Genomic DNA, 18,219 nt, shown 5'->3' with positions numbered 1-18,219 from the left:
AAGCCAGCAATCTTGGCTCAAGCTGGTGAGCCTTGCTCAAACCAGATGAGTCTGAGCTCAAGCCAGTGACCTTGAGGTTTCGAACCTGGGTCCTTTGTGTCCCAGTTTGATGCTCTATCCACTGTGCCACTGACTAGTCAGGCGAGAATAATGGTTAGTGACTCATAACCACACATGAGACATGAGAGTAATCACTTAATAGGATTTTTATTTTGAAAGTTTCATAATTCACCAGAAACCTACGGGCATTCTTAAAAGCTCTTCTTTATTCAAACAGCACTTAACCACTTTCAAACTTGTTTTCAAAACATATTAAATAGTTATCCTTTTACTTCCTTTTATATAGCCAGTAAATAATATAGCCCACTTCTCCCAGACTATGTAACTGATGGTCCTCCTTTTAATAATTCTTCATTCTGTAGTCATAAAAAACTGAAAATTTGGGATATATTCATTCATCACAAATAAAAGCTCCTTAAAGGGCTTCCATTGTACTTAGAACAGAGTCACAAACCCTTATCTTAGCCATCAAGGCTTACCAGGATTCAGCCCCTATCTCCCTCTCTAGCACCAACTCACAATGTTTCTCTCAGCTTGGTCTTTTCAATCCAGCCAAATTTTTAGTGTTTGAATTTCTGGTTCTCACTAACATAATTCCTGATACATGATTTCCACATATATTCTCCTTTATTCCTATGCCTTTCTCTACCTCCTATGCATTCCTCTGCCTAATCAAAGCCTATATGCCCTTCCCAATAATCCTTTTCCCAAATGTCCACTGTCCTTTAAGAGTCATCAGTTTGCCGTCTTTATATTCTGGGCATTTTCTTCTTATTGAGTACAGTTAATTAAATATTGCATAAGGATTTGTTCAATATCTATCTCTCCTACTAGAAGTTGAACTCTTTGAAAGAAAGGAATATTTATTTGCTCATCACCTAATAGGTCATATGCTAAGCATACAATAACTTTTGCATATGGTTGAAAAAAGGAATTAAACAATAAATAAATATGAATGACTGAAATCATTCTTTTTTCTAGAAGTCTTGGAAATTTTCAGACTCTCCCTGATTTTCTTCATGTGGGTTGAAAATCATTAACCAAATGAGAAATCTGTTTTCCCAAAAGAGCCCAGACAAGAAACTTAAATGGGGAGTCTTTGTGAGGTATTACTATGTTTTTATTCTTACCTAGTTACTGACTGTGAGAAAGAAGGAAGAAAAAAGTCTTTAGAGCTGTTTTGGGAATGCTGAGCCTAGGTGGGGCAGCATGGGGGCATGGGTGTGGTCCACTGCACACGAGCAGGTGGTCTTTTCTGCTCATTCACTTCCTGTTTCTTTTCTCTTTGGGAGACAACACCGCAAAGAAGTTATTTTGCAGATTCTGAGTGTTCCTTGAAAGATAGTGTAGTCCACTTACAAAGGCTCTATTGTGTATGGCAAACAGAATCCAGGCCTCTTTCCCAATAAATCACAATGCTTAGATCTAAACAAACTATACCGTGGTGGTAGTCTAACCCCAACTCTGGGTTTGGACAAAGGGGCTTTACAATGCCTTACATGGTAAAATACAGGCTCGTCACTGCTGTTTCCTCATCTCAAGGAATTCTGATGGCTTTCACTAGGGAAGAGTAGTCTGGTTCATCCTTACTGGATGGTTTTCTTGGGAAGAACTTGAAAAATCTTTGATAACCTTTGAATAAGTCCCAGGGTCTGCAGAAACACTGTTGTTCTATGGAGATTGTTGATTTTTTTTATTTTTTTCTTCCTTTTTACTGCTTTTGATTTTTTTATACATATATGTTTTAGCTTATCTTTTTTTCTCATTCCTTTTTCTATTCTTTATCTTTTCTTTTTCATTCTCCCCAAATTTTCAGCCCCCCTCTTTTCTCTAGTTCCCAATTTAATTCTCATTTACTCTTTCATCCAATCTTTATTTCATTCTTCTCTGTGTACTAGATCTTCCCCCACATATATGTCTTCTGGGTTTTTTTCTGATAAAAACATCTATATTTTACTTTTTTGCCATCTTTTCTTTGCTTTCTGCCACCCATTACACTCTACAGACTTCTCACCTGTCCTTATCATTCCTCTTACTAGAATTGCTATGAGGATTTAATAAAATAATATTCATAAATAATTTTAAGATTAATGTATTACCTGTATCAACCTCTGGACTCGAGTTCAGAATTCATTAGGCTTCTTTCTTTCTCTGAGACTAGCAAAGAGAGTACTTACATAGAATTCTGAAATCTCTGGTGGCACCTGGAGCCATCATGATTCTACAACAATTTTAAAACTGCACTGGAAAAATCCCGTGAGGTGTGTTAGGTAGTACCATCTGGCCTATTCCACCTGGATTTCCTGAGAACCCCAACCCATTTTTTTCATCTGTTAAACTGTACATTCTTCTATAAACACATCTCAAAATCTTTTTTAATTTTTATTTTATTTGTGTCTGCTCAGTCAAGTTTAAAGAAAGAAGGATCTACTTCTCCTATTCTCATGTACACACATACATGCCTATGTATATATTTGTCTTGTGTTAAGTCACTAAATAAATTCTAGGATTCCAGCTCAATGTCAGTCCGCATCTTCTGACTCCAAAGCTAGCCTCAGTCTCAGTGATGATGTAATGTTGTGATTTACCCTGAAATAGGACTGGGGTCTACTGTTATTTTTTAATACAATTTTTTTAATTTAGAAATTAATTTTAATGGGATGATATTGATCAATAAATATTTATAGGTTTCAGGTAGACATTTCTATAGCATTTTAATTGTTTATTCTACTGTTATTTTTGAACAGAGAGAAAGATGAACTGAACTCTCCATCAGGAACATAGAAGACAAGTTCTTTAAATTTGTTGGAATTGTATGGTTTCCCAGGTTATTATTTCAATATATTGAATATAATTATTTTTATTTGTTTTAATGTATTTTTTAATGATAATTTTTCATCAGTGAGGTAATTCCAAAAATTACAGAAACAGCTGGTTATTCCATTAGTTTGTGCCTGTATGTGGTTAGTCCATAAATTGTTCACAGACCCTGTCAACCACCTCTTCATGTTTCTTTTTGTTGCAGGAATCAAAGGAGGACAAATAACACCCAGACAACTTGATAAAGAAAGTAGGATTTTAATAGCTGGCAGAGCAGCATGAAGTGAGAAACAGAGGCAATAGAACACAAGCTCCCTGAAGTTATATTTCTTACATCTTATATACCTTTATAGCTTTAGCTTTCAAGTGACAAATGCCTGATTTCTATGACTTCTTTGTCTACAGGCCTACGTGACTTTTGTGTCTCCAAGAAGGCAGGGGAAAAGAGAGGAGGCGAGAGGGTCTGTCCTTGACTTATTACTTATTCTTCTCTTTAGAGCTGTGAGTTCATTTCTAGGAACTGATAAAAAGCAAGGTCCATAGATGTGGTTTGTTATTTTCCAAACTTTTCTGTTTGCTCTTGCTCCTGAACACTGAGGTCATGGGTTGGAGCGTAAGACCCCAGATATTTCAGGACCCACTCTTCTGCATTCTTCTAGTTTATCCTCCTTCATTTTGGCTTCATTTATTTTCCTTCATAGACATGGTAACATTAGAACTGCAGAAAACAAAAGCGAGACATAAATAATTCATATGATAATATTCTTTTTATTAAGGTACAACAAAGAATTATGGCAGAAGTTTATATTTTTTATTTCTAAACCCATTTCTTCTCCAGTGTATATTAAAACCTACAGAAAACCACCTATGCCATAAACATAAAGCTGGTGCTTTATCATAAATGTTTCTGTATATTTAATAAAACTTTATGATTTTATCTAGACAATACCATGTTTGTCAAAAATGTGGAGAAATTGAGCCCTGGCAAGTTGGCTCAGTAGTAGAGCATTGGCCCGGCGTGTGAGTGTCCTGGGTTTGATTCCTGGCCAGGGCACACAGGAGAAGCACCCATTTGCTTCTCCACACTTCTCCTTTCTCCTTTCTCTCTTTCTCTCTCTTCCCCTCTCACAGCCAAGGCTCAATTGGAGCAGTTTGCCCAGGCACTGAGGATGACTCTCTGGCCTCCACCTCAGGCGATAGAATGGCTCCAGTTGCAATGGAGCAATGGCCTCAGATGGGAAGACCATTGCCCCCTAGTGGGCTTGCCAGGTGGATCCCTGTTGACACATGCAAAAGTCTGTCTCTCTGCCTCTCTGTTTCTCACTTCAAAAAAATACAAAAAAAAAAAAAAAAAAAGAATGTGGAGAAATTAAAATTCTTATACACTAATGATATGAACATAAAATGGTTCAGCCATATTGGTAAAGAGCTTGATATTTTCCTCAAAATTAGACAAACACCTATCATGCTACCCAGCAATTTCTCTCCCAGATATCTGTCCAAACATGTCCACAAAAGGACTGTGTGATAACATTTATGGTAGCATTATTCATAATAGTCAAATGCTATAAACAATCCAATGTATATCAACTAGTGAATGGATAAAGAAAATGAATAGACCATAAATATATTCAGCAACATGGATAAACCTCAAAACATTATCTTAAAGGAGAGAAACCAGACACAAAGGCAATATATTGTGCTATTCCATTCATATAAATTTTCTAGTAAATGCAAATTATTTTTAAAAAGCATATTCATAGTTTTCTAGAGCTGGAGACAGGCCCACAGCTGACCTCAAACCACCATCAGGAAGAATCTTTTTATGTGACAGAAGTTTTAACACCAGTTTGGACAAAACAAACTAACAAAATAAAAACAGTCTTATAGATATGGAGAACAGACTGACAGCTTTCAGGGGAGATGCGGGTTAGGGGCTGGGTAAAAAGGTGAAGAGATTAAGCAAAAAAACCCCACTCATAGACAGATAAGGGTATCATGATTACAAGAGAGAAAGGGAGTGGGGAGGTAGAAGAAGGCAAAGGGAAGATGAGGGGTAATGAAAGGAGGTTTGACTTAGGGTGGTGAACACAATACAACATACAGATGATGTATTGTAAAATTATGTACCCGGAACATAAAATTTTGTTAACCAAAGTCACTCCAATAAATTTAATAAAAAAATAAAACCAATTTGTTGTCTCACAATTGTATGAATTGTGTGGACTGTGCACACAATGTATACAACTAAGTGGACTGTGGTATGGTTAATGTGATTTATTGAAGTTAACCATTAGCAAATAGAAAGAAATAGTTTTGTTTTTGTTTTACAGTATTCATTGTTAATTTTGAGTTTATTTGGTTTCCAAGTGGAATTATGACGTAGGAATTTGATCTGGAGACCAAAGCAGAATTCAGGACTGAAGATATCCTTTTGGACATAATCAGTATGCAGATAATACTTAAAGCAATAAGATTTGATAATATTACTCAGTGAGAGTGGAAATAGATTAATGTATAAAGCAAAAGTCTAAATGAAGCACATTCACATTTAATGATGTAAGAGGAAGACAAGCCATCAAAGGATATTGAGGAGTGAAAATTAAAACAGAAGGGAAAACATTGTGTCACAAAAAACAACAACACAGAAAAGAAACTCAACATCAAGGTAATTTTTCACTATTGAATCTGCTGAGAAGAATGAGATGAGGAAAGAATATTCACAGGGTTTATTAAAAAGCAGAGCATTGGTGACATGTGTGAAGGTAGTTTCAGTGGAGCAGGAAAGAATTCTCAGGAGAGGAGAGAATGGGAAGTAAGTGGAAACAGGGATCACCATGCTGAAAGGCTTTACTGTAAAGAGAGAAAAATGAGAATTACTAGAAGACATGTGAAAACAAGAGAGAACTTTTCTTTTACACTCCTTTTCTTTTCTTTTCTTTTCTTTTCTTTTCTTTTTTTCTTCCTTCCTTCCTTCCTTCCTTCCTTCCTTCCTTCCTTCCTTCCTTCCTTCCTTCCTTCCTTCCTTTCTTCCGTCCCTCCTTCTTTCCTTCCTTCGTTCCCTCCCTCCCTCCTCCTTCCCTCCCTCCCTCCCTCCCTCCCTCCCTCCCTCCCTCCTTCCCTCCCTCCCTCCCTCCTCCCTCCCTCCCTTCCTTCCTTCCTTTCTTCCTTCCTTCCTTCCTTCCTCTCTCTTCCCTCCCTCCCTCTCTTTTCTTTCTTCCTTCCTTCCTTCCTTCCTTCCTTCCTTCCTTCCTTCCTTCCTTCCTTCCTTCCTTCCTTTCTTTCTTTCTTTCTTTCTTTCTTTCTTTCTTTCTTTCTTTCTTTCTTTCTTTCTTTCTTTCTTTCTTTCTTTCTTTCTCTTTTCTCTCTGTCATAGAATGGTAAAGATTAGTCACTAAAATTTATTTGTTTTTTGATCTAACTAGTGAGGCACCATTTATGTAGGACTTAGATTGAGTCTGTATTCGGAAGATTGCCATCACATTAGGAAAAACTAGGTCCTCTGAGATCAACATAAAAAGACCAATAAGCCCAGAAGCCTAAGTCCATCTGGCTTTTTTTTTTTTTTTTTGGATTTTTCTGAAGCTGGAAATGGGGAGAGACAGTCAGACAGACTCCCGCATGCGCCCTACCGGGATCCACCTGGCACGCCCACCAGGGGCGACGCTCTGCCCACCAGGAGGCGATGCTCTGCCCCTCCGGGATGTCGCTCTGTTGCGACCAGAGCCACTCTAGCGCCTGGGGCAGAGGCCAAGGAGCCATCCCCAGTGCCCGGGACATCTTTGCTCCAATGGAGCCTCGGCTGCGGGAGGGGAAGAGAGAGACAGAGAGGAAGGAGAGGGGGAGGGGTGGAGAAGCAAATGGACGCTTCTCCTGTGTGCCCTGGCCGGGAATCGAACCCGGGACTTCTGCACTCCAGGCCGACGCTCTACCACTGAGCCAACCGGCCAGGGCCCCATCTGGCTTTTGACCCAGGAAACATTTCCAGGAAGAGTGATGCTCAAGTCTCCAGAAGATCACTGAAGAAGGAATTCTGGGCCAAGGTGCCCCTGGTTTTAAAGCTCTGGCTGTGCTGCTATGGTTGCAACATCAGAAACAACTCTCATCTCCTAGATGAGGCTTCGGGTGAGCTGGGGAACAACCTGAGGCCTGGGTAGTGCTTTCTCTGAGGATGCTGTCACAGAATGGAAGGGGTTATAGTATGGACAATTAATCGAAAAATCTTTTGATCTCAGAACTGAGTGGTAAGCTCGGACCATTGTTTGATCTGGAATTTGAATCTGATGGCAAACACTATTCCTGTGGCTAAAAGTTAATCATCACTTTTAGGACTAAACAGAACTTATAGCACAATGATCAGAGAACCTCAATTTAAGTTTTAGTTTTAAGATTTAGTTCAAGTTAATAAACTTATCTGACCCTTGTTTTACTCATGCATACAAGGCAATAATAAACAGCAATTTTCTCATAAGGTTTTTATGATTATTAAATGAGAGAGTAAACATAAAAGGCTAAAAATAGGACCTGAGCATAAATAAGTGCCCAGTAAATATTAGATAATTTTACTTAAGGACTAAAATAATATATAATTTGTTCCTATTAGCCTTTCTATTGTCTGTCTATAGATTATATAAATCTGTTGCCTGTGATTTTGACATATCTATAAAGAACATAGAATTACCAAAGTCTCAGCAAGAATTATTCTTTTATTTCCTCCTCCCTTTTCACTAAAATAAAATGAACATTTCTTCAGTCTAACGCTCTCCCAACTGAGCTATTTCAGCATTAAAATGAACATTTCTAACTGTAGATATGAGAATTAAATAGAGAGTATGTTATTTAATAATGGCTAATAATTAGAGAAACAACAAGAGCCCTGTGAATCATTGCTCCTCCCTCCTAAGTCCCAGCTCAAGGCAAATAGCAAATATAATTTTTTATTTAATTAATTCTACTTTGTCTTATATCATGCAGGTGGAAAAGCTGAGTCCCAAAGAGTATCATGTCTAAATTCTAATAATTTATGATCACGATTAAGATAGACACACATGCACACATCTGCATCTCTGTGTTTATGAACATCCTGTATGTCATGTTTGTGTTTGCTAATACTTTCTGTGTGGTTATTGGCATCAGTGTTCATTACTCACAGAAATGTAGAATGTCAAATTCTTCCTTAGCAAACAAGCAAGACAGCTAGCTCCTAAGTGCTTCCAGGTGAAATGTATCCTTATTGGGTAAGGTGTGGATTGAAGTTTTTCTTTTCTTTCTACTAGGTATTTTAGTATATGATGTTGAGTAATAGAATTATTGCTTCATGGGGCAGAGCTATTTATTACTGTATCAGACTGTAGACACAAGTGAGTTAAAATAATATTTAAGTTACTTTCTCTTAAGACTATAATCTCAATACTTACTGCCACTGATTTAAATTGAAGACTGGTTGACTTAATGAGTTTTTCTCCTTTTGCTTACTCAGAATTTCATTATACTATGCCACAATCCAACCAAACTACTGATAACCACCAGACCTTCACCCTGACTGCTATTCCAGGAATGCTAGGGAAGGATTTCTGAATGGCCTGGCCTCTCTGTCTTCTTTACAGCACTACAATCCTGAGTAATGTCATCATCCTTGTTGTCATCAAAGTTGAGCAAAGTCTTCATGAACCCGTGTATTATTTTCTGGCTATGCTAGCTGCCACGGACCTCAGCCTTTCACTACTTTCCATGCCCACCATGATAAGTGTTCATTAGTTCAACTGGCGCTCAGTAACTCCTGATGCTTGCATCACTCAGATGTTCTTTATCCATACCTTTGGGGTAGTGGAATCAGGTGTTCTGATGGCCATGGCCTTTGATTGTTTTGTGGCTATTCGCTTCCCTTTACACTATGCAACCATTCTCACTCATGGAGTCATTGGCAACATTGGGGCAGCAGTCCTGTTGCGGAGTGTGGTGGCTGTTCTCCCTGTGCCTTTCTTTATCAAAAGGTTACCTTTCTGCCACTCCAATGTTTTATCCCACGCATACTGCCTCCATCAGGATGCTATAAAGGCTTGCCTGTGCTGACACACGTGTTAATACCATCTATGGCCTGCTGGCTGTGATCTTCATCATTGTTTTAGATGCTTTGGTTCTTCTGGTCTCTTACATTCTAATCCTCCAGGGAGTATTAGGCATTACTGCTCAGGAAGAGAGGGTCAAAGCTCTCAACACCTGCCTCTCTCATATCTGTGCAGTCGTGTTGCTCTATGTGCCCCTCATTGGCATGACTCTGATTCACCAATTTGGGAAGCATTTGTCTTTAGTAGTACACACACTCATGGCCAATTTTTACCTATTGCTCCCTCCTGAGCTCAATCCTGTTGTGTACAGTGTTAGGGCCAAGCAGATCAGGCGACAAATTCTTTGAATGCTTTATGGGGGCCAGGTTGGCCCTTAATGGCTACTACTTCTATGCAAATGCAATCACATCAGAGAAGAAAAGCAACTGCAGCACTGGCCAGTAGAAATTCTGGCAGTGATAGAAGTGGTCTAGATCTTTATTGTTGTAGTAACCACTATCAAATGTGACTACAGAGAACTTGAAACTTTGCTAGTGTAACCATGAACTTGAATTTTAAATTTTCAATGAACTGAAATGTAAATTTAAATAGTCAGATGTGGCTTGTAACTGCTCTGTTAAACAGTATAAATCTAATAGGTTATGACAAGCTATTGCATAATGGTTCTCATAAAACCAATAATTTATATTATATCACTTGATAAAAATACAAACTATATTCCTCAAAATGGCATATAAAAAGTTTTTCACCCTGGCCGGTTGGCTCAGCGGTAGAGCGTCGGCCTGGAGTGCGGGGGACCCGGGTTCGATTCCCGGCCAGGGCAAATAGGAGAAGCGCCCATTTGCTTCTCCTCCCCCCACCCCCTCCTTCCTCTCTGTCTCTCTCTTCCCCTCCTGCAGCCAAGGCTCCATTGGAGCGAGGATGGCCCGGGCGCTGGGGATGGCTTCTTAGCCTCTGCCCCAGGCGCTGGAATGGCTCTGGTCGCGGCAGAGTGACACCCCGGAGGGGCAGAGCATCGCCCCCTGGTGGGCAGAGCGTCGCCCCTGGTGGGCGTGCCGGGTGGATCTCGGTCAGGTGCATGCAGGAGTCTGTCTGACTGTCTCTCCCCGTTTCCAGCTTCAGAAAAAAATACAAAAAAAAAAAAAAAGTTTTTCAACACATATACAATAAAATTTACTTTTTTTGGTATTTAGTGCTATGAGCTTTGACAAATACATGAGTCATAAAACCACCACTGACACAAAGATACTGAAAAATTAGCTTACTTTCCCATATTTCCTCATGTTTTTCCTTTGTAGTCAGCTCCTCTATCCATAACCCTTGAGAAGAGCTTATGTGTTCTCCATGCCTATAACTCTTTTTTGTACAGGGTGTCATGGAACCATGAAGTATGTAGTCTTTCATGTCAGCTTTTTAGCATAATGCATTTGAAATTCGCCTATATTGTTGTGAATTGGTAATTAATTTCTTTGGATTGCTAAGTAGTATTACATTTCACAACTTTTTTCAAGAAAAATTTCCAGATTGTTTTTGCTCCATTATAATCATGCTGGTATTCAATTTGAGCATAGCATATTTATTTTATTTTGCCTTTTGTGTTTATTTATATGTTTTTAAAACATTTTTAATAAAAATAAGGTGTGTATGTTCAATGAACTGGAAGCAAGAGAGAAAAATATTAAAAAGAAAATAGCATGTGAAGAGTATGAGAATATGGTGCATTCAGTGGAAAGTCCTTTCTATATACTTTTAGATAACAGTTTCAACCTCCTTTCATCCAGAAAGCTTTTCTGACATTCTTTTTATTATTTTAGAGTTTCTCACACTGTACTATAACTGCCTAGTAGCGTATCTTCCCTGCTGTTCTATGCACTTTATAAAAACAAGGACCTTTTTTATTTCACTTTAGTCTATCACAAATACTCAATGTAGTTCAGAACATATGGAGGACACTCAATAGGTATTTTTTGAGTTAAAATATGAATGAAAATTGCACTTTGTCAAGATTGACTGCATGCTTTCTGACCTCTTTGTCTCATTTAATATTAGTAAGTCTCACTCAAAATTTTCAGAGGCTCCTATTTTTTTCCTGATGAGAACCAGTAAAAAGTGGTGGTATTTTTACATATATTAATCTACTTACTATGTAACTTTATAGAATTACTTAGTCTGTCTAGATACTTACTAGGATAGGCAGTTTTACTCAGTGTGCCTAATTATACTGAGAATATAGATGGAAAATATATTAAGGAGAATAAAAAGTCAGATATCATTAGATATGGTCAGTATTATTTATTCAGTGCTTACTATAAAGAACTGAATTCTGGTCAAATGAGGCTCAAACCAGATGTGGGCATGCAGTTGGAAATTGTTGGAATCCATGAGAGTCCAAAAAGACGAGAGTCTGAAAAGACCCAGGCTTTATTGAAAGGAAGAAAGGAACCTTGCTGGGCTGACCCACAAGGGGAATTGTGCGCCAGGCACAGCCTGAGACTGGGTTTTAAGGGCTTTTGGGAGTGGGAGTGAGACAGGTCATGGGGCACTAGCCCATTGGCTGCTGGACCAAGGAGGGTTTTTTATAGAAGTTTGCCAGGACTTTTCAACATGTGACATCAGACATTCCTTTGTGATTAGTTATTTGCTGCAAGCCCTGAAACAGACTTACTGGCAGGGTTAAAGAGATGAAACCTGAGATTCCCAACTATTTGATATATAAAAAAAGAAAAGAAAGAGTGGTTCGTAGAGAGTCCTCAAGGGCAAAGGGACGGAGGTCATTATCTTCTGTAACTTCTTCCTGCTGAGTAGGGGCGGTGAGGGGTTTTGGCCTCTCTAAGGATCACTCTCAGTGGGGGGGGGGGGGTAGAGAGATGCAGTGATGGCTTCTTGTCGGGTAGGAGTGTATTTATAGGGTTCCAGATTTTTTGTTTCATGAAGGCAGGTTTCAGGGTTGGTGTGTAAGGTTAGAGGTAGATTTTTCCAATTTTCTGATTGGTGAAGGTCTGACTGTGGTTCTGTAAGAAACTAGTGAACAAACATAAGAGGTAGAGTCCAAAAGTTAGAAAAATAAATAGGAGAGTGAATGGACCAATGAAAGGCAATAGTCAAGACACCCAGTTTGTGCGAAACCACTGATTTCATGACTCAGTTTGTTTTTTATGAATTCACTGGACTTCAGAGAGAAAGAGAGAGAGAGTAGGAATAAGACAGGGCAGTGGCCAGTACCCCTGCCCCTAGACCTATTTTTATAGAAAATTTTAAAACAACAAGAAGAGGAATTACCTGTATAGCTCGTTTGGTCCTTAGATTGATGGATAGTGTACTAGGAACTGAAAGAGCCTCATGGGGTAGGATTAGGTTGATATTTGGGGTGAGATAGATTAGGGTACAGGTTTCTGTCCAATTTGTAGGGAGACACATACAGGTGTTGGTCCCACACAAGTAGAAAGCACCTGATTGGGTGAGGCAGGCTGAGAGGTAAATAGAGAATAGAAGGACAAGGGGTCGGTTTTGTTTCTTTGTTTCTGAGCTCCAGATGGTCAGGTTGGAGGAAAGAGTTGCCCTTAGCAGCAGTGGGAGTTCTCAGGATCATGGTGTATGGACCTGTCCATGTGAAAGTCAGTCCTTGGGTGATGTACTGCTGGAAGCACCTCTTGGATAGTCTTTGAACAGTTTGCTGAGTAACCTGTAAATCCTGCAAGTACCTAGGGAAAGGTGGTTACATTTCTACACTTTGCAGCTAGAGTTTAAGTTCTAGTGACCACTGCTTCTAGCTGGAATTAGCAGCAGGTCCCAGCCTACAATAGGCATGGGGCATTGAGACAAGAAGAATAAAGGAGATATTATACATTAAAGCAACAAAATCAGACTGTCAATACCTACAGTAGAGATCTTTGAGGGATAAAACTCAAATATTCAGACAAGGCATAGTAGATGGCCTTTGTGTTTACAAGAAATGAGATCAGTTTATCTGCTACTTGAAAGAAATACTTTAGGCTCATGTACGATGTCCTTGGGCCTTCAGTGGCAATTCCCAGCATGCTGGGCAAGGTCAGGTCACAGGTAGCTGGAGCAGGGCTAGAAGAGACTGAACCCTCCCTCCATGGAGCAAGGGGGCAGTTTACTTTCTCGTGTCCCTTTTCCACAGCACAGACATGTGAACTGGTGGGGTTGGGAAGTCTCGCAGGCTTCAGGTCAATGACCTTTCTTTCCACTCTGGAACAGGGCCCTAAAGGAATCTTTTGAAGCCCTTTAGGGCACTGGAGCCTTTAAGAGCATATGCCAAAAGCTGGTATTTCCTGATCTCTTTTGGGCCTTATTTGCCTTTTCTGCTACTTCCTTGGCCATTATAGACCTTAAAAGCCATGCTCAGAAGATCTCACTGAGGGGCTTGACTAAGAGAACAAAATTGGGAATCCAGTGTCTAAAAAAGCCTATTAGACCAAGGAAAGAAAGGATTTGATTTGCGGTGGTAGGTGGTTGGAGACTGCGGAGGGTCTGAGTTTGATTTAGGATGAGACTTCAGGTGGTGGGGTTAAGGCGATGCCTGGATAGACTATGGAATAAAAGTGAAGTTGGGCCTTAGTAGCGAAGACGTGATATCCCTTTATGGTGAGGAAGTTAAGAAGGGTGGTGGTATGTCTCCTTGAGGCAGGCAGGGGGGGGGCTGTAGAGGAGTAGGTTATTTACATATTGTAAGAGAGTACTAGTTTTGAGATTGCATGCTGCTCAATCCTGAGTTAGTGCCTGTCCAAACAGGTGTGGGCTGTTTTTGATCCCCTGGGGTAAGACAGTCCATGTAAGTTGCTGGGCTGCATTAGTGTCCGGATCAGTCCAGGTGAATGCAAACAGAAAGTAAGAGTCAGGGTGTAGAGGAATGGTAAAGAAGGCATCCTTGAGGTCTAGGACCATGAAGTGAGTGGTGTTTGAGGAAATGTGTGACAGTAACTTGTAGAGATTAGGGACTACTGGATGGAGGGGAACTACCATCTCATTGATTAGGTGTAAGGCTTGTATGAGGTGATAAGCCCCTGAAGGTTTTTGAACAGGAAGGGTGGGGGTATTGCAGGGAGAGTCCATGGGGATGAGTAAGCCTTGATTTAAGAGGTGGGTAATTATTGGTTTAAGGCCTTAGAAACAGAGACAGTTACACATTAAACAAAGACTTCAGATACACATTATGAATTAAGGAATTTAAATGAGTGCGCTTTACTTATTTCAATTAAAATTATACTAGAGATATTTTCTGACAAATAAAGAGACAAAACAGATTACTCACTCACACAGCTCATTAGACAACTCTGCTTTATGAAGCTTTTCAAGATGGCAGGGAGTTGTCAGCATAGAGGGGAGAAATAGAGAAAGCAGATGGATGGACAGTGTGAACAGGTGTATGAAAAGAAGGAGGGTCAGAATATGCAGGAGAAGGAGGAGGTTGAAGTGCTAGTGGTGGCACCACATGGTTAGAGGAGTCAAAAAGATTTGGAGCTCTGAAGAGAGAGGAGAGGACGAGGGGGAGAAGGGCATAGCTCTCTCTTTTTCCAGCAGGGGAGGAGAAAGAGAGAATGATATTTTCAGGTTAATGAAAAAGAGGTTTCAGAGAAGAGGAGGGGAGGGGGCTTTCTGAAGGGAAGAGACTCAAGTGGAAGAGATTTGCAGAGGGACCAGAGAGGGGTCCCGAGAGAGGGGTGCCCTCAGGAGTCAGGCAGGAGGGAGAGAGAGTTGGGAGTCCATGAAGAAGGAAAGATTAGGAGAGGAGGTTTTAGGTGAGGTTTCTCTGGCCAAAAATGGCCTGCATGTAGAACAAGCAGTACAGAAATTAAGGACAGAAGAGAAAGTAAAAGAAAGCCTGCACATAAGAAATTTCTGATGCCATCCCTGTCCGGTGGCAAAAGTTGTCAAGGCCTCGCAGGATATAGTAATCAAACGTCCTGTTTTCAGGCCAATGGAAGTTGTTGTCTAGTTTATATTGTGGCCAGGCAGTATAGCAAAAGAAAATGGGTAGAAGACAGTGCAATGGGGTTTGGTCAGATGGCTTTGACTCTGAAGAGCCCAATGTGGAGATTAGTGATCTAGAGAGGGCATCCCCGCCTCCAGTCACAATCTCAAAGGAGAAAGCTCTCCTGGGAATGTAGAGTCATCCTGCTTAGGGATTATCACCACCTAAGAAGGAGCTCAAATAGGATGTGGAGGGATTTGGCTAGGTGCTTAGACTTTTGGAATGTGCTGTCCCTGGAACAGAAAAATGGTGAACCCCTCAAAATATGAAGCTGACCAGAGAAAGCTGTCTGACAATGGATTAGGGACTTATGGGTCAAATTAAAGCCAACCAGGAGAGGGAAGGGAGAAACTCCTTACCTTTCTGATCTGGCAGGGGTTCAGGACAGGGACAGATTGCTGGCCAATCAACCTATAATTACACGTCCAAACAGAATCAGGGAGTAAGCCCGGGACAAGCTGCTGCTGCCCATTGCTTCCCTGGTTGTAAGTTTGGATGGCAAAGAGGGATTGTCCAGGCAGTTAGTACCCTGTCCCGGGTTTCAGCACCAAATGTTGGAATCCATGGGAGTCTGAAAAGACCAGAGTAGCAGGCTTTATTGAAAGGAAGAAAGAAACCCTGCTGGGCTGACTCGCAAGGGGAGTCGTGTGCCAGGCACAGCCTGGGACTGGGTTTTAAGGGCTTTTGGCAGTGGGAGTGAGACGGGTCGTGGGGCATTAGCCCATTGGCTGCTGGACCAAGGAGGGTCTTTTATGGAAGTTTGCCAGGACTTTTTGGCTTGTGACATCAGATATTCCTTTGTGATTAGTCATTTGCTGAAAGCCCTGAAACAGACTTACTGGCAGGGTTAAAGACATGAAACCTAAGAGAAATCAAGCAGTCCATATTGATAACCATGTATTGCAAAGCAGTTGACTACAGAAGATAGTTATTGGTTAAAGCTTAAGAAAGAGCTTTGGAGTAAGACAAGCATGGGCTTACATATTAGCTATGTAATTTGTTAACTTTTAGGTAATTGAAGTTATTTAAAATCTCTCTGAATTTTTAATTTCTTTAACTGAGAAATTTTGGAGAATAGTAATTAACTCATAATTTGATAACAAATAAATGCAATGATATGTTTAAAAGGTATAGTGCAATTTTTAGTATGCATTATGAATTTATGAAATGCCAGTTTATTTTTTATTAAATTTATTGGGGTGACATTGATTAACAAAACCATATAGGTTTTAAGTGTACTAATCAACATAACATTATATGCACTCTGCATTCATTGTGTGCCCATCGCCAAAAGTAAAGTCTCTTTCTGTTCCCATTTATTCCCCCTTTGTCCTCTTCCACCTACCCTCATCCTTTCCCTTATGTATAATATATACATATTTGCTTAATCTCCTCACCTTTTCTTCACCAAGCCCCCTCAACTTCCCTGCCCTCTAACAGCTGTCAGTCTGTTCTATGTATCTATGCTTTTGGGTTTTTTTTATTTGTTAAAATATTTTGCTCATTAGATTCTATGTATAAGTGGGGTCATATGGTATTTGTCTTCCTCTGACTGGCTTACTTCATTGGCATAATACCCTCCAGGTCCATCCATGCTGTCTCAAAAGGTAAGGTTTCCTTCTTCTTTAGAGCTGAGTAGTATTCCATTGTGTAAATGTACCAAAGATTTTTTATCCACTCATCTACTGATGGACACTTGAGCTGTTTTCTTGGCTATTGCAAATAATGCTGCAGTGAACATAGGGGCGCATATATTCTTTCAAATTAGTGTTTTAGGTTTCTTTGGATATATTCACAGAAGTGGAATTTCTGGGTCAAAAGTTAGTTCCATTTTTAATTTTTTGAGGAAACTCCATACTACTTTTCATAATGTCTTCCTCAAGAAGCAAGAATAATCTCAAACAGTCTAACCCTATACCTGCACCTGTCAGTACTAGAAAAAGAACAAAAAACAAAGCCAGAGTAAGTACAAGGGAGGAAATAATAAAGATTACAATTGAAACAAGTGACATGGAGGCTAAAAAAATGATTTAAAAAAATCAATGAAACCAAGAGCTGGTTCTTTAAAAGGGTAAACAAGATTGACAAACTTTTAACCAGACCCAAAATAGAGAGGACCCAAATAAATAAAATCAGAAATGAAAGAGAAGTAGACACTGATACCACAGAAGTTGAAAGGATTGTAAGAATACATATATTATGAACAACTATATACCAACATATTGGGCAACCTGGGAGAAACAGAAAAATTTCTAGAATCATACAATCTTCCAAAATTAAATACTAGTTAAATTATGTTTAGAAGGGGAGGTGGCCTGCATATGTGGCTCAGTTAATAGGATGGCTTCTTAGGAGAGGTACCTGAGTAAGAGGAGGGACATAGGAATGACTAAGGGATCAGTGAGAACTATTAGGAAGAGTACATACTGAATTAAACAAACAAACAAACAAAAAACAAGGATGACTTTCTTTGTACTCTCCTGATTTCTCTCTGACATTCAGGGAGCCTTCTTGGCTGAGAATAGGCAGCCTACGGCGAGATGAAGAAGAATGGTTGTACTTATCTGACTCAGGCAGGCAGTTTTTGAAGGTACCCATTACTGTCAGCCTCTAGGGCCAGAGCTGTGCTTTTAGCCCATGACATATGGTGTTTGTTTAGGCCCACAAGCAAGGTTTAAACCATGTCAGAGAGATATGTCTGAGCTATTGTAGAGGAACATATTCATATGGTTTCTGTATCTTTTCCTACAACCAGTACACTCAGTCATTAATGAAAATAGCTCTCTGTTGCCTGGCAACTCTTCTAAGCTACTTATAAAGCTTACACCCTTGGGAGCTTTCTTGTTCTGTGATGGGAATGAAGTTGGTGGTGTTTCCCACTGATGTGAGCAGGTAAGAAGAGTGCATAAGTGGAAAGGGATGGGAGGGGAGGTGTTAAAGAATGAGGAATGCTGAGAGAAGGAGGGTATATGATAAAGTAAATGATGGAAACTATGAGTAAAATAGGATGAAGAAATAAAAGAAAGTAAAGGAGTCTTGGAGAAATTGAGATGAGGGTATAGAAGATATGAAGGAACAAAAAGAATAAAAAGAAAAGAAATGGGACCCAGAACTCTCTGTCTGCGGTCAAGATTATTTAGCAATCAGCCAACATTATTAATGAAAGCTCTCTTTATTCCAGATCCTACTCTAGTAGCTCACATGGAGAGAGGTAAAATAGGCATGCCTAAACTTTTAAGGGACTCACATGTTAGGCAGATAAAGGAGATGATACCT

The 18,219-nt window shown here is 39.8% G+C and overlaps 1 non-coding gene and 1 pseudogene across 1 annotated transcript; one reads left to right on the top strand and one right to left on the bottom strand.

Moving 5' to 3' along the window:
* Positions 1 to 6,758: 6,758 nt before the first annotated feature.
* Positions 6,759 to 6,834, bottom strand: TRNAS-GGA (transfer RNA serine (anticodon GGA)). The gene has a single exon. It is a non-coding gene; the product is annotated as a tRNA-Ser (tRNA).
* A 1,539-nt stretch (positions 6,835 to 8,373) lies between these two features.
* Positions 8,374 to 9,295, top strand: LOC136388849 (olfactory receptor 51H1-like; annotated as a pseudogene).
* The last annotated feature ends 8,924 nt before the right edge of the window (positions 9,296 to 18,219 follow it).

Source organism: Saccopteryx leptura, chromosome 1, assembly GCF_036850995.1.
Source record: "Saccopteryx leptura isolate mSacLep1 chromosome 1, mSacLep1_pri_phased_curated, whole genome shotgun sequence".
Classification (NCBI taxonomy): Eukaryota; Metazoa; Chordata; class Mammalia; order Chiroptera; family Emballonuridae; genus Saccopteryx; species Saccopteryx leptura.
This window is presented reverse-complemented; position numbering and strand designations above follow the sequence as displayed.